The sequence below is a fragment of the Pelodiscus sinensis genome, chromosome 14 (genome assembly GCF_052426305.1).
Source record: "Pelodiscus sinensis isolate ZL-2025 chromosome 14, ASM5242630v1, whole genome shotgun sequence".
Taxonomy (NCBI): Eukaryota; Metazoa; Chordata; order Testudines; family Trionychidae; genus Pelodiscus; species Pelodiscus sinensis.
This window is the reverse complement of record NC_143065.1, coordinates 20,084,901-20,103,255: the sequence shown is the minus strand read 5'-3', so window position 1 is coordinate 20,103,255 and position 18,355 is coordinate 20,084,901. Positions and strand designations below refer to the sequence as shown.

The 18,355-nt window shown below is 40.5% G+C and overlaps 1 protein-coding gene across 1 annotated transcript in view; it reads right to left on the bottom strand.

Moving 5' to 3' along the window:
• WDR72 (WD repeat domain 72) overlaps positions 1-11,600 on the bottom strand; it is a 216,777-nt gene extending 205,177 nt beyond the window's left edge. Inside the window, exon 1 of the mRNA XM_014580591.4 lies at positions 11,476-11,600. The gene's annotated coding sequence lies outside the window, so the exon portion shown is untranslated. The remainder of the gene's footprint in view (positions 1-11,475) is intronic.
• Positions 11,601-18,355: the final 6,755 nt, after the last annotated feature.

The window sequence follows — 18,355 nt, the reverse complement described above, 5'->3', positions numbered from 1 at the left end:
AGGATTTTTTTCTAATTTGTAAATTTGTGTGTGTCTTACACAAGTATAAATGTATAACTAAATGCGATTTAATTTTTAACAAATCGTCTTCACTGAAAAAGAGTAAAGTTATATGAAAAGAGATACAAAATTCAGGGAAAATTATATATCGGTTAATACAATATTTGTGTTGTCATTTTTATCATTCATCTACTGTTGAAGTTGATGGCATATTGTTCTACTCGGACTTGTTTGAAAAACTCATCTTGTTCAATAATTGCTTAATCTTAATTTTTTTCAAACATCTCTTGGCAACTCTCTGAGTAATTAAGAGAGATTTTACAGTTTCAATGGTCATTGATGACTTTTCCAATCCCCAAAAGTTGTTTATCAGTGAAAATAACCTCTCAATTGTAATGTTTGTACCTGGCAGTAAGAGGATAAATTTGCACATTTTCTTTATGTTTGGAATACTGTACTAATGTTCTCATGATAAAAATCTTTAAGTACATTCAACCATCTCAGATCTGTAAATGATTTCTCTTTGTCCCATTCAACTGGCAAGTTCTCCTTAAGATATGATTTGGGGACAAAGTTTATTAAAAAGATCATCATACGACAAAGTGGAAGGTACACTTTTGAAAAGATTGCATGTCTTTTCCAGATCATCCCATTCAGGGCTTTTTTCCAAGAGATTCTAAAATAACTGATAGAGGCTAGCAAGATTTGCCTTACAGAGGTTTAGATAATTCAGACAATTAACAGAACTCCCCCATTACCTGCTGCACCAGATCCAAATCACAATGAATGCCATTTTTAGCAATTTTCTTCTGCAATTCTGTTAGATTTTTTTCTTTCTTCTAAATTCTGATACAAGCACAAATATTCACCTGCGGCTTCCATCACTGATATGTTCTGCCTCTCCATTTTGGAAATGGCATCATGGAAAATAGTGGCAACATTGTGTAAGAACCAGAACCAAAGTTCTAATTTATGATCTTCGAAAAATTTCTTAATAATAATGGGGACATTTTCAGCTGATAAAAATAAGCTTGTAGCAGTTGAAACATTACTAGTAGCCTTTCAAGAGCAGGTATCAGTCTCAGAAATCTAGTGTTCAAATATGACCGAATTATTCTGTACTGCACTTGGATAAAATCACACAATGATTTCAGCATCTCCATTCATATTGTATAAATGTGAAAAAATTGAATATTTTTACAATAGCAACTTCCACATTAACTGGAAGAATGACAGATGCGTTGTTAATACAATTGTTGCAAATGTGTGCCATGCAACCAATCCCCACCAGTGTTCTATTGCAGCTAGCTAACAATTTCTGGAAAAGATTCTTAGAACCTGTATGTTTTGTGCCTCCAAAGCTAGCATTAGTATTATCAACTGACATGCCAACTGTCTTATCAACAAGTCTGCTGCAGCTCAGAATAGAGAAAACATAATCATTTAATTGGTCACTTGTCTCCCTGGACAGGACGTCAAGTTCAAGAACTTTCACATTAACTCCAGTACTTTTATGAAGATATCTTAATAAGGTACAAACAACTTTTTGATCTTCATTGTTAGATCACTATAATAATAGTGAGACACCAAGTTTCGCCTAATTCCGAAATCTTTTGAGCTTCTGGAGCAAGAATGTTTTTCACAATTGCTTCGCTTTTTGTTCGTGATGATGAAAATTTAGGTTCAAGCAATGTGGAAATTAGCTTAGAGGTGCAATCTAAAGATCTGAAACTGATGATTATGTTTTACGATCTGATTCGCAATTACCGCTTCCTTTGCTACAAGCTCCATTTTAACAGAATCATCTTTTATAACAAATTTGTTCATTGAATCACTGGAAGCAACAGAGCTGACAGCTAACTAATGTTTTTCTGATTGAATATGTGTAGTTATGTCAAATTTCCCACCATGAGCAACGTTTACTTCACCACTACACTGGGTGCAAAATGTTATGTGTGATTATCACGTTTCTATAAAAAAGGATATTCCTTTTGCAAAGCCCTGTTAAAAGTACACTTTCTTTTCTTGCTCTTTGCACTCATTTTGACATGTAAAATTTTACAGTTGAACTGGTGGGCTTCTCCTCCTGTTCGCTATGCTTGTCAAACCCCTCTCCTCCCCCCAGCCGCTATACTCACCAACCCCCACTCTGGCCACCTCCCCTCACCCTCGGCTACTACGCTTGCCAACCTCCCTCCCCCCAGCCACTATGCTCACCAACCCCCCTCCAAAAAAACCCCAACCCTCTCTGATGTGGCCCCCAACTGAAACATTTAACTCCTATGGTGGGGGGAGGGGCAGGGAGGACTCAGGTTCAAGGCCTCAGGCCAGATTAATTCTCTTGGGGGCTCCTGGGTTAGTGGATTTCGTGGGCCCCTCTAGGATCTGAGGTGGGGCCAAAAATGAGGGGTTAAACATTCAGGACAGGGCTGCCAGTGAGTGGGATAGGGGTGGGTGTGTAGGAGGGGGTGAGGGTGCAAAGTCTGGCCAGGAGGGAGGTGAAAGAGCAAGGTAGGATGCAGGAGCGAGCTGGGAGTGTGGGATCTCAGTAGAGGGTGTATGTGAGAAGGGTGGAGGTGCGGGGTGTCGGCAAGGAAGCATCTGTCAGCTGGTGTTGGCTGACTTGCTCCTGTAGCAAATTTGCATGTCATCAGGGAATCCTATGTCAGTAATATCTCTATTCTATGGATGATTGTATTTCTATTGTGTTGGGCCTACAGGAGGCATAGAACATAGCTAAAGTGAAACGCTGTCTATCCTGTATTTAGCAATATGAGCCTGAAGAACTGTTGCCGAAAGGTTCACATTCAAGAAAAGAGTCTGAATATAGGTTGTAAAATTTTACACAGATGTGTCAGCTAAAATATTCGGAGTGATGAAGAAATGTGTAGTGTACATAAAAATGCAACTGGACAGTTAATCTATGTCACTGGTTTTGAGCCTTAACATTGAGCCTGGCCTACAGGTCAGGCTGATTAATTGGAAGAAGAGGAAAAAAAGGGTTTATTACAGACTAGTACCCCTCAGTCTGAGATACAGTTTCCACTCCCCTCCCTCTCTCCCCCTACCTCCCAAGAGCAGTCACTGTCTGAGTTTTTTTTTTTTTACTGTGGGAGAAAAGAACATTGGACAATGCTATTACTGGGCTGAACTCCAACTTTAAATTGTAGTTTTGTTGCTTACAAGTAAATCAAGCCTAGATATTTTTTTTCCTTTTTGCCCTATGTGCAGCAGAGTCACACACTAGAGATGGAAAAAATCTGCTGAGTCAATGTGCACCTGGTGGACAAGCCAAGATTGTTTCCTACAATAATTATAACAGGAGAAAAAATGCTAGGTTGAAAGTGCTGGTGAGGAGAAACCTGCAAAAGGAAAATTAAATGCAGATTTTTTTTCTATTATCATAAAACACTGTCAGTTCTGAAAGGTCTGCTGAGATCGTATCCACCCTGTTTATTTCGAAAATTAGAAAAACAAGGCTCCCTTGGCTCAAAGGAGTGGTATTAAGATAAATTTTCTAGTGTACATGCTATGCTCAGATGCTAAGGAGAAAACCTAAAACTATATACAGTAGATTTCCGATAATCCAGAACCTATGGGACCTAGGTGGTGCCTTATTATCAGATATGCCGGACTATCAGGAGGTACTATAAGCTGGTTATATATATATATATATATATATATTATACACTGTATACATTATATACTGTATATAAAGTGTTCTTAACCCTTTTTATTGTACATACTGTATACAGTATACAGTAATGTTTCCAGTTTTTTAAGCCTTTTTTACCCTTTTTGCTCAGTTCAGCTGCTGCCACTGTTACCTTGTGACTCATTTTTTTGCCAAAGCTCACTCACTAGGCTCTTGCCATTTTGATGCCGAACTATCAGGAGTGCCGGGCTCTTGGATGCTGGACTATTGGAGTTTTACTGTAGATGGGTATGAAATGTAAAAACCTACCCTAAAAACTGTTGAAATCAATAACAACTTCTCCACTCTAGTTAACCTCTGTACCAAGTTTGGTCAAAGGAACACTCCTGTTTGGAATCTCTCAACAAGCATTATATCATTTCATGATAAGGAATAAATGATCCTCCTAATTGTGAACAGAGACATCAGAGTCCACCATTTCTCAAATCATCTCTAACTGACAAATCCCTCTCTAGGAATTGCTCCCTCAACAAGTTGGTTTAATGAAAAATTGATTCCAACAGATGTCTCCTAGAAGTTACAAGCCATCATGCAACAAGTGAATAAATGTTCCCCAAGTACAAATTTATATAATGTAAAAAACAAACAAACATACAACAAAACTTTTAAAGAGATCACCCCTGCAGGTAATACAGTCAGTCAATCTACCATCTATCAAGAAACGGGTTTACATTTCCAATTGTTTTACCCTTTGCTAGAACTTTGTGTTCCTGGATTACATATGTACTTTGTTTATTGTTAAAACATCTTTAAAAAGACATTAATATTAATAAAGTACGTAGATGGTATCACGAGCTTTCGTGGGCGCAACCCATGTGAAGAAGTGGGTTGCACCCAAGAAAGCTCATGATACAATCTACAAGTTTTGCTAGTCTTTAACATGCTACTAGACTATGTGTTGTTTTTTTAAGTTTTTCCTGTTACAGACTACCTCGGCTACCCTCAGAAGCTTATTAATATTAATAAAATGCTACATCTTTCAGAAACTAATTAATTGCAGGCAGCAAATACATTTCATCCCCACAATTACAAAAACAAACACATACCACACAAGTGTAGTTGACAATAAAAGAATTGAGAGGTGAGACTTACTGCTTTGATTAGAAGCTTCAGGGGGTAGCTGAGTTAGTCTGTACAGGATAAACTTAAAAACCAACAAATCATCTGGTAGCACTTTATAGACTAACAAAATGGTCAACAATTGAACTATTTGAGGAAAGATAGGCTAAGTGGGATGAACTTATTAAAAACAGCAGCATGTGTGCTGCTTCTCAGTCTTGCAAAATTCTACCTACCCAGAGAGACTAATTTATTTTTGATCGATGGGTAAAATATCATCAGGGTTTTTTCCCCCCATTAGCTTCATCATCATAACAAAATGTAAGATAGTAAATTTTAGGCACAGGCTGGTAAATTGTCATGGCTGTCTTGTAAGACTGCTGTAAACAAGAATGAATTTTATTCCTGTGTTTCTGTTTTGATCCTTGGCTGTTTTTTCCTGACACGCTCTTTTTTACTGCGTATGTTAAAAAAGTAATAGTCCTGTCAACAATTTAGTTCATCTTTAATAAAATAAGTTATTTTCAATAAAGATATCTTTTGACCTGCAGCCTACAGTCCCGGTGTACAATACTCCCACAGCTCCCATAAGCTCATTATACATTACAGTGGTATCCTTAATGAAATGATTGTTTCTGGTAACAGAATTTGCAAAAACTTTAGTATATAATTATTTAGAGGATTTGAAAATTCCATTCCATTGTCTGCAGCAAGTAGGAAATTTCCTGTGAGGCATAAAAATACCCCAAACCCTTGCCTTTGGCATTATATAACTTGCCAAACATAAGCCAGTTGTAGAATATAGTGCTGTTTTTCTAAGTCTCCTGACACACAGCTCTAATTCTGCTGCTGTGGCTGCTAACAGCTTTGCTGTTCATCTCAGTTGTCATTCAGAACCCTATTTGCAGTCATAAAACTTAGAATCATAGGTTACCTGCACTGAGCTACTGGTTGGGGAGTAGATGGGTGCATGGGCCTCTATGAATGTGGGAGCAATGGAGGAAAAAGACGTGGTACTGATAGATATATGATGGAGAAGCGGAAGTAGAACAGAGATATCAGAGTGATAAGGAAGAAATAGGAAACAATGTTGGAAAAGAGAAAGAAATAAGGTGAGCAAGAGAAGGACAAGAGGAAAATGACTTCATATGAAAAGAAAAAAAATGCTTAAAGCCAGGAAAAGATAAAAGTTATAACAAACGCAAGAAAGCAGCATTCAATTATATTATTAAAGTTAAATAGGAAGTTGATGGACAATATAATGCCAAATATGGGTCATGTTTGTAACATTGCAAACATTTAAGCTGGGAATGCATCTGTAAGAGAGAAAAAAAAGAGGAGAGTGTCTAAAGCTCTTTGGTCTATCACAAAATGACTCTCAACCATCAATGTTATGTAACCATGAATAAATGCAATATTAGATGTACCTGGTGATGCAATTCCAGTAAAGATTGGGAATCATCCATGCCAGTGTACAAGATGCTGATAAATACCATCATGGAATTCTATGTACAATTTTATGTTCAAGAAAGATGAATTAAAACTGATACAAAGGGCTAGCAGGATGATCCTTGAGAGAGGATAGAATTGCTCTCTGTACATATATAAGGTCTGGGAACATTCCTGGAAAGGAGAACAACTATTTAAATTAGAGGACAATGTTGGTACAAAAATAAATGTGTGTAAATTGGATTGGAATTAGGGATGTAAAATCCCAGTTAATCAGTTAAACCTTAGGAGGAGCTGGTAGGAACATGAGCCGGCATCCCCAAGCATAGAGGGGGCCAGCTGCTCCTCCCAGCCTCCGTGATACTCTGTCCAGACTGCTCCCAGGTACCAGTTAACTGATACCTCTAAGCATCACCTAGCAAGGGTGATGCTTACCAGATAACTGGTTAACCAATTATGCATTCACATCCCTAACAGGAATAAATTCAGGTTAAAACCTAGAAAAATTCTAACTATCAGAGGAGGGAGGTTCTGAAGCAGCCTACTTCTAGAAACAGTGGGGGCAAACAGCCTAGCTAGCTTTCAAAGGGAATTTGAGAAGTTCATGAATGGGATTATATGAGAGGTTTGTCTGCATTAGCAGGGATCTGGACTTAATGACCCAAGAGCTCTCTATTAGTCCCATGTTATGTTAAATACAATACACAATGGAGAGTGCACAACTGAATTGTTCCTTTAAATTGTCAGGGATGTGGCCTAATGAAGCATAAGTATTTTTCCTTGTTTAGAAAACTCTAGTCATCAGCGTAGATTGTGTTGGGTTAATTAGTCCAACCCTGAACATATCAATCCCACATTCTCACCCCTCATGATGATCCTCTATATTCCTCCCAAGACTCTCAGGATCTATGACTCAGTTCTGCTTCAAGAGACCTCCTCCCTTCATATTTCTTGTTCAAGCCCCGCCTTGCTGCCACTGTACTTCCATCATAAAACTTAATGGGACTCCTCTTGGGACCTGTCAATGCTACTCCTTAATCGGCCAGAGGAGTCACTGTTGAGTGACATTCAGCTCTCCCCTGGGATACGAATGTACTGCCTCTGCAGTCCAAAAGAGCAAGAGCCTGGGAACCGGAATCAATACAACCCATTTTAACTAGCAAGAACCACCTAGTAATACCTTGTTTGTATTTCTTGAACGAGTGACACAAAAAACACTTATTTCATTCCACACAGTAATTCACCACAATCAGAAGGAGCACAGTAAGGGCAACACCATCTCCCAGCTGCTGATTACATCAAAGGTTTGCAGCACAAATTCAATTTTATGATGTTAATCTCAGCCTGCCACTCAGAAATTTTCTCTGAGGGATATGATTTTTCTGTGGATTTCATTTTAAGAATGATTTTCTTCTTCTACAATCAATAAAGATATGTTTTCATCAAAAGACTCTATCTTGGTAGAATTCAATTGGCCATTTCAAACCCTTTTGGTGACACAATATTAATTAAAATAGTTTATGTTGCACCTAAACTGGAAAATGGTGCACTGAAAGCAGCAACTACTCAGAACACATGTACTTAACACACTAGCATGGTGTACAGTAGAATAATGACCACCTCAAGGAGATGATGATGTTATTTTATAAATTATATCATGTTAAGCTCATTGAGAAAAAAAAAGGAAATGCAAAAATCAAAGAATGAGAGAGTATAAATTCTGATCCCCTCTTCCACAGACAATGCAAGTTTCACAGGAATTATTATCCTTTTAACGAAACATTTATATGGCCTTAAAACTTATCTCTTTTTTTAAGCTAATAAGAGATGCTTGCTGATTTTAATGATAGTTAAATACAGAATCCCTGAGGCTGTGTCTAGGCTATGGTGTTCTTCTGGAAAAAAGTACACAAATTGCAAACCGCAATTTGTGTACCTTTTCCTGCTTCTTATGTCAGAAGAGGCTTTTCCAACATTTGGCCCATCTACACAGGGCCAAATGTTAGAAAAACCCCTTTTTTTGGCACATCCCTTCTTCCTCATGAAACGAGGTTTATAGGGATGCCAAACAAAGTATCTGCTCTTCTGAAAAATTTTTTGGAAGAGCAGATGCATTTACCTCCAGAAAAACTCTGCAGTCTAGACATAGCCTGAGTGAGAACTATGTAAAGTTACTTGAATTTAAAAAAATAGATTAAATAAATGGTTCTGGAACCATAAATGTAAATTATTTTCTACTAGGTTATTTTCTATCTCTATAATTGTTGCACTGATGGATTTTAAACATCTACCTCGACAGCAACAGCATGAAGTATCTACCTACAGAAAATGAAATATTCTTTTCTAGTACAGTAGTGTAAGGTCTCACAAGGGTATGAACTGTAGGTAATTCTTAACGCCCTTCAGCATGTATGTCTTAGAAATCTTCTGGTTTTGGGACTCCATACACACTTGAAATGATTTATGTGCTGAAATACCTTGCTGAAGTGGGCCTTAATCAGTTTTCGCAAAATTCATTCAATGGTGTCAATCTGAAATCTCTAATTAGCCAGGGCCATCCTGCAGAATGAAAACTAGGATTGTTTTAAAAGGCTCACTCTCATTGACTGCAACAGGGCCAGGATTTCATACTAATTTGATACCTATTGTACTTGTAAAGATGATCTTCTGAATGTTAACTGTTCCTAATGTAAACAGTGCTATATGCCTAAGTCTGCAGACAGGCAGCTCCACTGAATCTGCTGATCTATTGGGTGGGTAAACCCTTCCATTCATACCATGCCCCATTGATTTCTGTGGTACTAAGCACAGACAAAAGGATCTACCAAAGTGGAGATTATTGCAGAATCAGTGCCACTTTTTGTAAAGAGCTGCGGAAAATCACTTTACAAAGAAGTGCTAAGTATTACTATTATTATCCATACCATATCAGCCAATAGACTGAAGCAGTCATGTTTAATTTATTAGCTTCAGTTGAATATCATTTTCTATGAGGAATCCTGGGATTCTAATATGCAGTAACCATAATTAAGCCCACAAAACATGCCTGCAATTACATTGTTTTAAAGTGAAAAGAAAGTCTTAGAATCCAACCTGAAGTCAAGAAGAAGTGGAGAGTCTGAAAAATTGAATTCCACAAAGGTTCAAGAACAAATTAATGAGCAGTGCACAGTCAACTATGTTTTAAGGTAGCCAGAGTTTGTCTCCCTTAGGTGACCTTGAACTCATTTAGCACAAAAATCTGCTGATCAAATAGGTGGTGTTTTGGGTTCTGCTACACAATACCCAGTAATGTTGAAACAATAAACAAAACTGGAATCAGTTACAGAAAACAAAATAAATAACCATTTCCAACTTACTCTATGGCCACTAATTAGTGGTATAAATAACCTCCAATTATTAATTTAATCAACTGTATCTTACTGAAACTTTGCAACCCCAAAGTTCCCCTTATATTTTCATTTTGCTATTCATCCACCTGTGTGTATCTTTGCCAATATCAAATAGATTACTTCCGTCACTGTTCTTGTTGTATGGCATGTTACTGTTTAGTGTAAACATTTACCCCGAGTTATTATACATACTTGGGAACCTGCAGCTCAGATACAAAGAAACTCTGTTTAGAGTGAGGTAGAAAGAAAGTTTGAAAATGATTCAATGTCCTGAATGGTGCAGATTGCATTTCTGGTTACAGTGAGAACCTGCTTACAGTGAAGGTATGTCAAGAAAAAAAACCACCTTTCACAACAAAGGCCTACTAGAACTTTTGGGGCAGAAGTAATACATTACAATGAACATTTGTGCAATTACAGTTCCTAACATTGTTGGCAATATGGACATATTAAACTTACAAGATGCTTATAAATTCTCTGTTACTATCACTAACCCACTACAAAGTATCCTGAGAGCACTGATGAATCAATGCAGTAATACCACAAGAGTTTCAACTGATCAGAGTAAATCTCAGAGACATCTTTCAATAAGCGCAAGACAGAATAAGACCAGTTTAAAGGGGAATGAGAATCAACAAGCAGCTATTTCAAATTGACCAGCATAGGACTATAACATGAGAATAATAAAATGGTTTTCCTGTACAATCATTTCAAACCTGCATGCACAGAGCTTATTTGCCAACATTTACCACCATTTAAACTGCAGAAAAGATGTTTCAAAGGAGTCTAATGGATTTAGCCACATAACCTCCAATAAAAAATAATGGAAGATATGAATCTAAATCTCCTACATTGCCTTGAAAAACCCAAACGAGATGTATATCTTCAAGTACCCAAATCTGAATATTACAAAATGGTATAAATTATTATATTTACCCTATATTCACATCAAAATCCTGAGGTCCTTACTCAGTTTTTACTGCCTTTATTTCGACAAATATCCCACTGAGTACCTGGGGGTTTTGCTCAAGTAGAAGTGAGTAAAAAGGTAACACAACCAAGATTTGTACGTTAGAAAATCTGATTTACAGAACAGATTAAAAAAGTTCTAAAAAACACATTGATCAGAGATATCAAGAGCAACACTCTTCCAAACCACACAGAGGTGAACCCCTTCTCCTCCCTCCACTCACACACAACTAAAAGCACACACAAATCTCATACCTACCAGAAACTCAGTCTACATTCCTACCTTCACAAAAACGCTTTGGGAAGCACAAATCGTGATATATCCCTAAAACTGAGATGTGTAGTTACCATCATCATCATTTTTAATGTATAACTACACAGAGGATCCAGTTAGGGATTTGGGAGATAGTTCAATGCATAACTAGACAGTCCTAGCCAAAGCACTTTCAGCCTCAGTAAAATGTTTTCCTATTGAGAATTACGCAGCCCCCCCCCCACACCACCCCCCACACACACAAAATCCACACATTTGCTCGGTGTTGTACAGTTCTGAGCATCATAGAAACAATGACTAAAACAAAGAACAAACTTTAGTCAAGGGAATGGCTGCGATGGCCTCTTCTGGCCTTAAATAAGCCACAGTCATCAATGCCCCCCACCCCATCCCTCGCCCGTCTGTCTGCCTGGGGAGCTGGCAGCGTGCATAGGGCTGGCACGACTCTGGGCGCTCCCCCATGCCCGGAGCGCCCAGGCTCTAGCGGTGCAGGCGCTTGCCGGCGGAGGCTGAGGCCCACGGGCCCCCGAAGGGGCGTCTCTCTGGAGGGGGTGGTTGCCCCTGGAGGCGGCAAACGCTGCGAGCGGGGGCAGCGCGCAGCCCGGGCAGGCCCTTACCTGCGGCGGCTCGCTGGGCGCGGCGGGGCGGTAAGAAGAGCGCGGCCAGGTTTTATGCCGGCTCCGAGCGGCTGCACCCTGGCCTGACCCCGCCTTGGCTGCGGACCGGCCGCCGCCGGCCTCCTGCTCTGGAAGTGGCCCCAATGCGGCAGGAACTTGTTGTCCCTGCTCCCGGCCGGCGGGAGAAGCGAGCCCAGCCGAGACACGGGAGGGGACTGGGGCAAAGTGGGGACGGGGCTTCTCGAGGGGGGGCGCAGAAGGGACCCCGCCCATCGTTGGCACGTGGCAGCACTAAAGAGGGACACTCTTCCCTGTGACCCGCCAAAATTTTAATGACTAAATGGAGTGACCCGTGTGCCCTACCCCGCACCCCTTTCCCCCACTTCCCACTGGCACCGGTTGCCTCTGTGCCCCCTGCAAGATCAGAGGCAGCCAGGTGTACATACACACACACACACACACTGCACTGCAGGGTCAGAGGCAGCTAGGGGTACACACACACACTCACACTGCACTGCAGGGTCAGAAGCAGCCAGGTGTACACACACACACACACACACACACACACACACACACACTGCACTGCAGGGTCAGAGGCAGCTAGGGGTACACACACACACGCACACTGCACTGCAGGGTCAGAGGCAGCCAGGTGTACATACACACACACACACTGCACTGCAGGGTCAGAGACAGCCAGGTGTACATACACACACACACACACACACACACTGCACTGCAGGGTCAGAGGCAGACAGGTGTACATACACACACACACACACTGCACTGCAGGGTCAGAGGCAGCCAGGTGTACATACACACACACACACACACTGCACTGCAGGGTCAGAGGCAGCCAGGTGTACATACACACACACACACTGCACTGCAGGGTCAGAGGCAGCCAGGTGTACATACACACACACACTGCACTGCAGGGTCAGAGGCAGCCAGGTGAGCCCAGGGCAGCCGGCTAGGTAAGGCCTCGGTAAGGGCTTCTCGCACTCGCTCCCCATCTCGGGAGGCTCAGCACAACTCTCTGCACCTGCAGCAAGAGGCATTTCAACTCTCTGGCCTATTTGTAAGTGGAGTGCCCCACAAAATCTACTAGACCCAGGCTTCCAGAAGAGTTCAGCAATCCTTTACACCAGAGGTGGGGAACCTTGTTTGGGTTGGGGGCTGCTGACCCACAGAAAAATAAATCAGGGATTGCATACAAGTGAGAAGTTAAAAAAAAAAAAAAAGCCCTGGCTGATTAAGACGCTTCCTACATTCCTCTCACACACCAAAGCCTGGGGCGGGAGGTTGTTTTGAAATAACTTCCTAGTGCAGACTTGGGCTTAGAGACTACCGGTTCATTAGGGCATTAATTTGCATGGGTAAATAAGAACATAAGAACGGCTGTACTGGGTCAGACCAAAGGTCCATCTAGCCCAGTAGCCTGTCTGCCGACAGTGGCCAGCACCAAATGCCCCAGAGAGGATGGACTGAACACAGTGATCAAGCAATTTGTCTCCTGCCATCCTTCTCCAGCCTCTGACAAACAGAGGCCAAGGACACCATTTTATCCCCTAGCTAATAGCCTTTTATGGACCTAACCTCCATGAAATTATCTAGCTTCTCTTTAAACTCTGTTATAGCCCTAGCCTTCACAGCCTCCTCTGGCAAGGAGTTCCACAGGTTGACTACACACTCTGTGAAGAAGAACTTTCTTTTATTAGTTTTAAACCTGTTACCCATTAATTTCATTTGGTGTCCTCTAGTTCTTCTATTTAGGGAACTAATAATTAACTTTTCTTTATCCGCCCTCTCCACACCACTCATGATTTTATAGACCTCTATCATATCCCCCCTCAGTCTCCTCTTTTCTAAATTAAAAAGTCCCAGTCGCTTTAATCTCTCCTCATATGGGACCTGTTCCAAACCCCTAATCATTTTAGTTACCTTTTTCTGAACCCTTTCCAAGGCCAAAATATCTTTTTTGAGTTGAGGAGACCACATCTGTACACAGCGTACCATAGTTTTATACAGAGGCAGTAAGATATTCTGGGTCTTATTTTCTATCCCTTTCTTAATAATTCCTAGCATCCTATTTGCCTTTTTGACTGCTGCTGCACACTGCGTGGAAGTTTTCAGAGAACTGTCCATGATAACTCCAAGATCGCTTTCCTGATTTGTCATAGTCAAATTAGCCCCCATCATACTCTACGTATAGTTGGGGTTATTTTTCCCGATGTGCATTACTTTACACTTATCCGCATTAAATTTCATTTGCCATTTTGTTGCCCAGTCACTCAGTTTGGTGAGATCTTCTTGGAGTCCCTCACAGTCTGCTTCTGTCAAATCCACTTCAACAGATTAATTGGAGTGAAAGTATAGAAGCAGGATTATATATAACAAAGAAGTTGCTTCTGTTAATGAAACTAAGCAAGTAAGGTTAGAAGTGGGTCACTCACAGCACTTGATGTGGAGATGTGAATATACAGAGAGGGGAACTTGCCTTTGTAATAGGGATGTTAGATAGCGTGTAATTGAATAGGCATGTAACTGCATAGAGTCCTAGCAGTAACATGACTATTCAATAGTCCCCCGGGGTGGGGAGGCAGCCAATTCATTCCTGGCACTCCTGGGAGCCCCCTGCTACTCTACGCTGCTGCCTCTGTATCAGGTGGCAGGAAGCAAGTGACAGCGTGAGGTGGCAGGAAGAAGCCAGTTTAAAAACCACCTGCCTGCACAGACCAGCTCTCTACTGCTCCATGCTGCTGCTTTTGATACAGAGGCAACAGTGTGGAGCATCAGCGGCTCCTGTCTGCGAGGTGCTTGAGATCCCTCTGACATAGGCTGGTCCTTGGAAGCAGCCTCTGTCTGCAGGGAGCTCAGACCCCTCCACCGCCCTCAGACAGGGGCTGCTGCCATAGCAAGCCTGGGCCACTACAAAGGCAGCAGTGTGGGGGAGCAGGAGTAAGCAGTACCGCAAAGCTAGTGCTGGGGGGAACAGGTTTTTAAGGTGGTTCCCCCCAGCACCAGCTTTTGCCTGCCCCCCCTTGCTTGCTGCCTCTTTAGAAAGCAGCAAGCCCGGGTGCAGAGAGGCAGGTTTGCAGAGCCAGCATCCACAGGGGCCTGCTTGAAAGCCAGCTCCCCACTTATATCAGCTTTAGCCTGGCCCCTTCATTCTCTATGCTGATACCTCTCTATCAGAGGGAGCAGTGCAAGGGTGGGAGGGCAAGTGGATCTGGTGCTTGTGAGGAGCCTGCTTAAAGTCATCTCTTCACGGGAACCAGAACCTGTTCCATTCCCCCCACCCCCACCCCACTTCTTATACAGAGGCAATGGGTGGGGGAGGTGCATGTAGTCAACAAAATTAACTGATAATCCCTTATCAGTTAACTGTGTGCCCAACTACACATTGACATCCTTACTTGGTAATGCGTTCACCAGTTGCGATCCTTATTCAATCCTAAATTGATGGTGTTGAATTTGTGAGTGAATTCCAGTTCATCTGTCTCCCTTTGTAACTGGTTTCTGAAATTATTTTGTAGAAGGATGGTGATTGGTCCAGTAAAAGACATTATCTCACTGATGCATGCTGGGCAGCTGGAGTGAGGTGTGTGTAAGTGGATGTAAAGTTTTGTAGCATGGACAATATTAGCTACCCTTTCCCTGTTGGGTAGGTTCAGGTGCAGAGAAGTTCTAAATGTGGATGCCTACAATTCATCTCCTAAATAATGTAGCTTGATTTTAACAAAATTTAGAAACCCTTTGAAATCTGTAAAGGCTGTAGATTTTTTACTCCTTTAATAATCAAGCAGCATATTTATCTGCTTAATTTTTTTAATTTGGCTGCTTAGATGTTTAAGGCACCCAACATTCAAAAATGTCGCCTTAGGTGAATAACGCAGGATGATACAAGAGCAGCAGAGCATGGAATAGAAACTAACGCTGGTTTACCCTCTCCTATTCTTATTACCAGTGTGCATCTTCCATCAGCTTTCCCTCATATGAATTTTCCTAATATGAGGACACCTGGTAACTAGTGAGATGGAGAGGTTATTTACAGGCCTGAATTTTAGAACAGAACAAAACAGAGCTTGGATAATGTGCACATAAACCCATTTCAATTACACAAATGCTCATTTGCAAGTTCAGCATACATAGTAAATTTTAAAACTCTGGACCTACAGATACTTATTTAGAGCTGCAAACAGAGTTGGCTGAGTAATTATAATCAAATACTTCATTATAATATATTAAAGAAATAGTTTTGTCCTTCTTTAGTTACAAACCTTGAATTTCCTGGGAGAGTTCCAGCTTTCAATGTTGTTGGAGAGCAAGCTTTCGTACAAGGACACAAATGGTTCTGAAATATCATGTGGGGTTCACATCTCGTTACATATTACATATTATGATTTAATTGTTTGCACTGAAAAGATATTGTGGTCAATCCTGATTAACACTCAGAACCAAATTTCAATGGAATGTAATTGTAATATGATTGGAACTCCTGTAATTATAGTCTCAGGAAATGTATATTTTGAAGGTGAATTATTTAATGTAATAAAAATAAATTCATATGCATCTGAAATTTTAAAATATACATATTCTTTCTACATTAATTTTTGTATTTGCAGTCTGTAAATTAAAACATCTTAACTTTTTCACTTCTGAGATAAGACCTTTCATGCCAAGCTTCAGTTTGAGATAAATTTTATATGTGCAAGTTATAAACCCCATAAAATATAAGTTTAATGGAAATTATGACAGATTCTTGATTATAGCTGTGCCAGTGAACAACTCTATAAAATAATATTTTAGGTGAAAATGAACATTGAGATATAGCTTTTTCTGCACAAGCTTTCAAGGTCAAATACATTTCTTTGGATTTTGGTTGTGTCCCCGCTGAAAGCAAAATGAGATAATCGAAGTCAACTTATTTAAAAAATGATAGAATTCTCTTTCTCAGAAAAGTAAACATTGTAGTAATTTGAAGCTGTTGGTACTAACAGAAACTTCAACACAGGTTTTATAAGTAATAGACACTAATTGTGAAAGTGAAGCAATTGTATGAGGCCCACCCAATGGAACTTTTGCTATTGGGAACTTCTTGTGAATTCTACCTGTAATCCCAAATAAATGAGTTTGGCAGCCTCTCCTTAATCATAGATAGATGAAAGTGTCCATAAGTAAAGCTGTCACATACATTTTAACACAATTTGACGTAAAGGGAAGGTCACTGCTCAGAACTTAATTGCATCTCACTTTGAAGAGGTTCCAAAACTCAAGTCTGTATTTTGTCTTTCAGTACCATATTTTGTTATCTGGGGAAAACTAGTCATTTCATAAAAATAACTACTATGCGTATTAACAGCACAATGTTTTAATATCCAGTAGAAATTTAATCTGTCCCACAAAATATATATTGACTATTTCCATTTCCATTATACTACAAGATTGACATTAAAAATAAAATGTTCTTGTTACATTCACAAACTGTATAGCACAAGGCATTCTATTTAAATAATATATTGTTTCTCATCAATAGTATATTTTTGGAAAATTTAATATAGTATGCAACACAGTAGTATCAATATGATACAATGGATTTTTTTATACTGATCCTAGGTAAAAATCAAACCTTCAATACCTATTATAGTCCCATTCTGAAGTTTTCATTTTCATCCTTCCTGTAGTAATACCAAATAATACTGTTGAGCTAAAGTTTCTAAGTGATTAAATAGCATTTATACAGCAGTGTGCTCAATGCAGGCTGGTCTACACACACAGTTGCATTAGTTTAACTAAAAGTTTAATGTTACAACAATTTGCACTGAGTGCAATCAGGGCCCGATTAAGGGGGGGAGCTAGCCGGGCAGCTGCCCAGGGCACCAACCTATTGGGGGCACCTGAAGGCAGCTGTAAGGGGAGCCATGCGCCTAGCCACGCGGCGCCCCTTAGAACTGCCATCAAGCACCGCGTGCCTAGGGCCTGGTGCTGCGTGGCGCCCCTTAGAGCTGCCATCAAGCACCGTGCGCCCGGGGCCGGGGGCTGCGCAGCACCCCTTAGAGCTGCCATTAAGCGCTGCACACCCGATTGCAACTGTAAGGTACGCAGCATGCTGGGAGGCGGGGCCACGCATACGCCATGCGCCCGGGGGTGGAGCTGCTCATGCATTGCGCGCCCATTGCCCACGGAGCAGGAATGGCTCGAGCCGGCCCTGAGTGCAATCCAGTGTGGACACTTTTACATAAATGTAAATGTGGTTTAAATCTGTTATGTATGCCTCAAACTTGTATAAGTCAGATTTAAACCAATGTGAGGAGGCCATACACCAAGTTGTGCAAGGTCATCTAAGTGATTGAGTTAAATTGCTGCAACATCTGTATATCATAAGTGCTCCCGTAAAGCCTGACCCAACTCCCATTAAAGTAAATGACAGCATTTCCATTGAGTTCAATAACAATTGCAGTTTTATCAGATCCAAACATTTAAAAATAATAAAATTTGTCTTAAAAGTCAGAGATTTTAAAAATAATATATTATAGTTCTTTTTTACTTCTTTTCTAGCTTTTGCACTTTTAGGGTTCTCATTTGCAAGCTCATGTCCACAGCCTTAAGGACTAAACATTTATCTTTTTTAAAAAATGAAAGTTGAGATTCTGATATATTCACAGAGGGTATGTCTACACTACAAAGTTAATTCGAACTAACAGACATTAGTTCGAATTAATTTTGATAGGCGCTACACATACAAACCGCTAGTTCGAACTTAATTCGAACTAGCGGAGCGCTTAATTCGAACTAGGTAAACCTCATTCTACAAGGACTAACGCCTAGTTCGAATTAAGTAGTTCGAATTAAGGGCTGTGTAGCCACTTAATTCGAA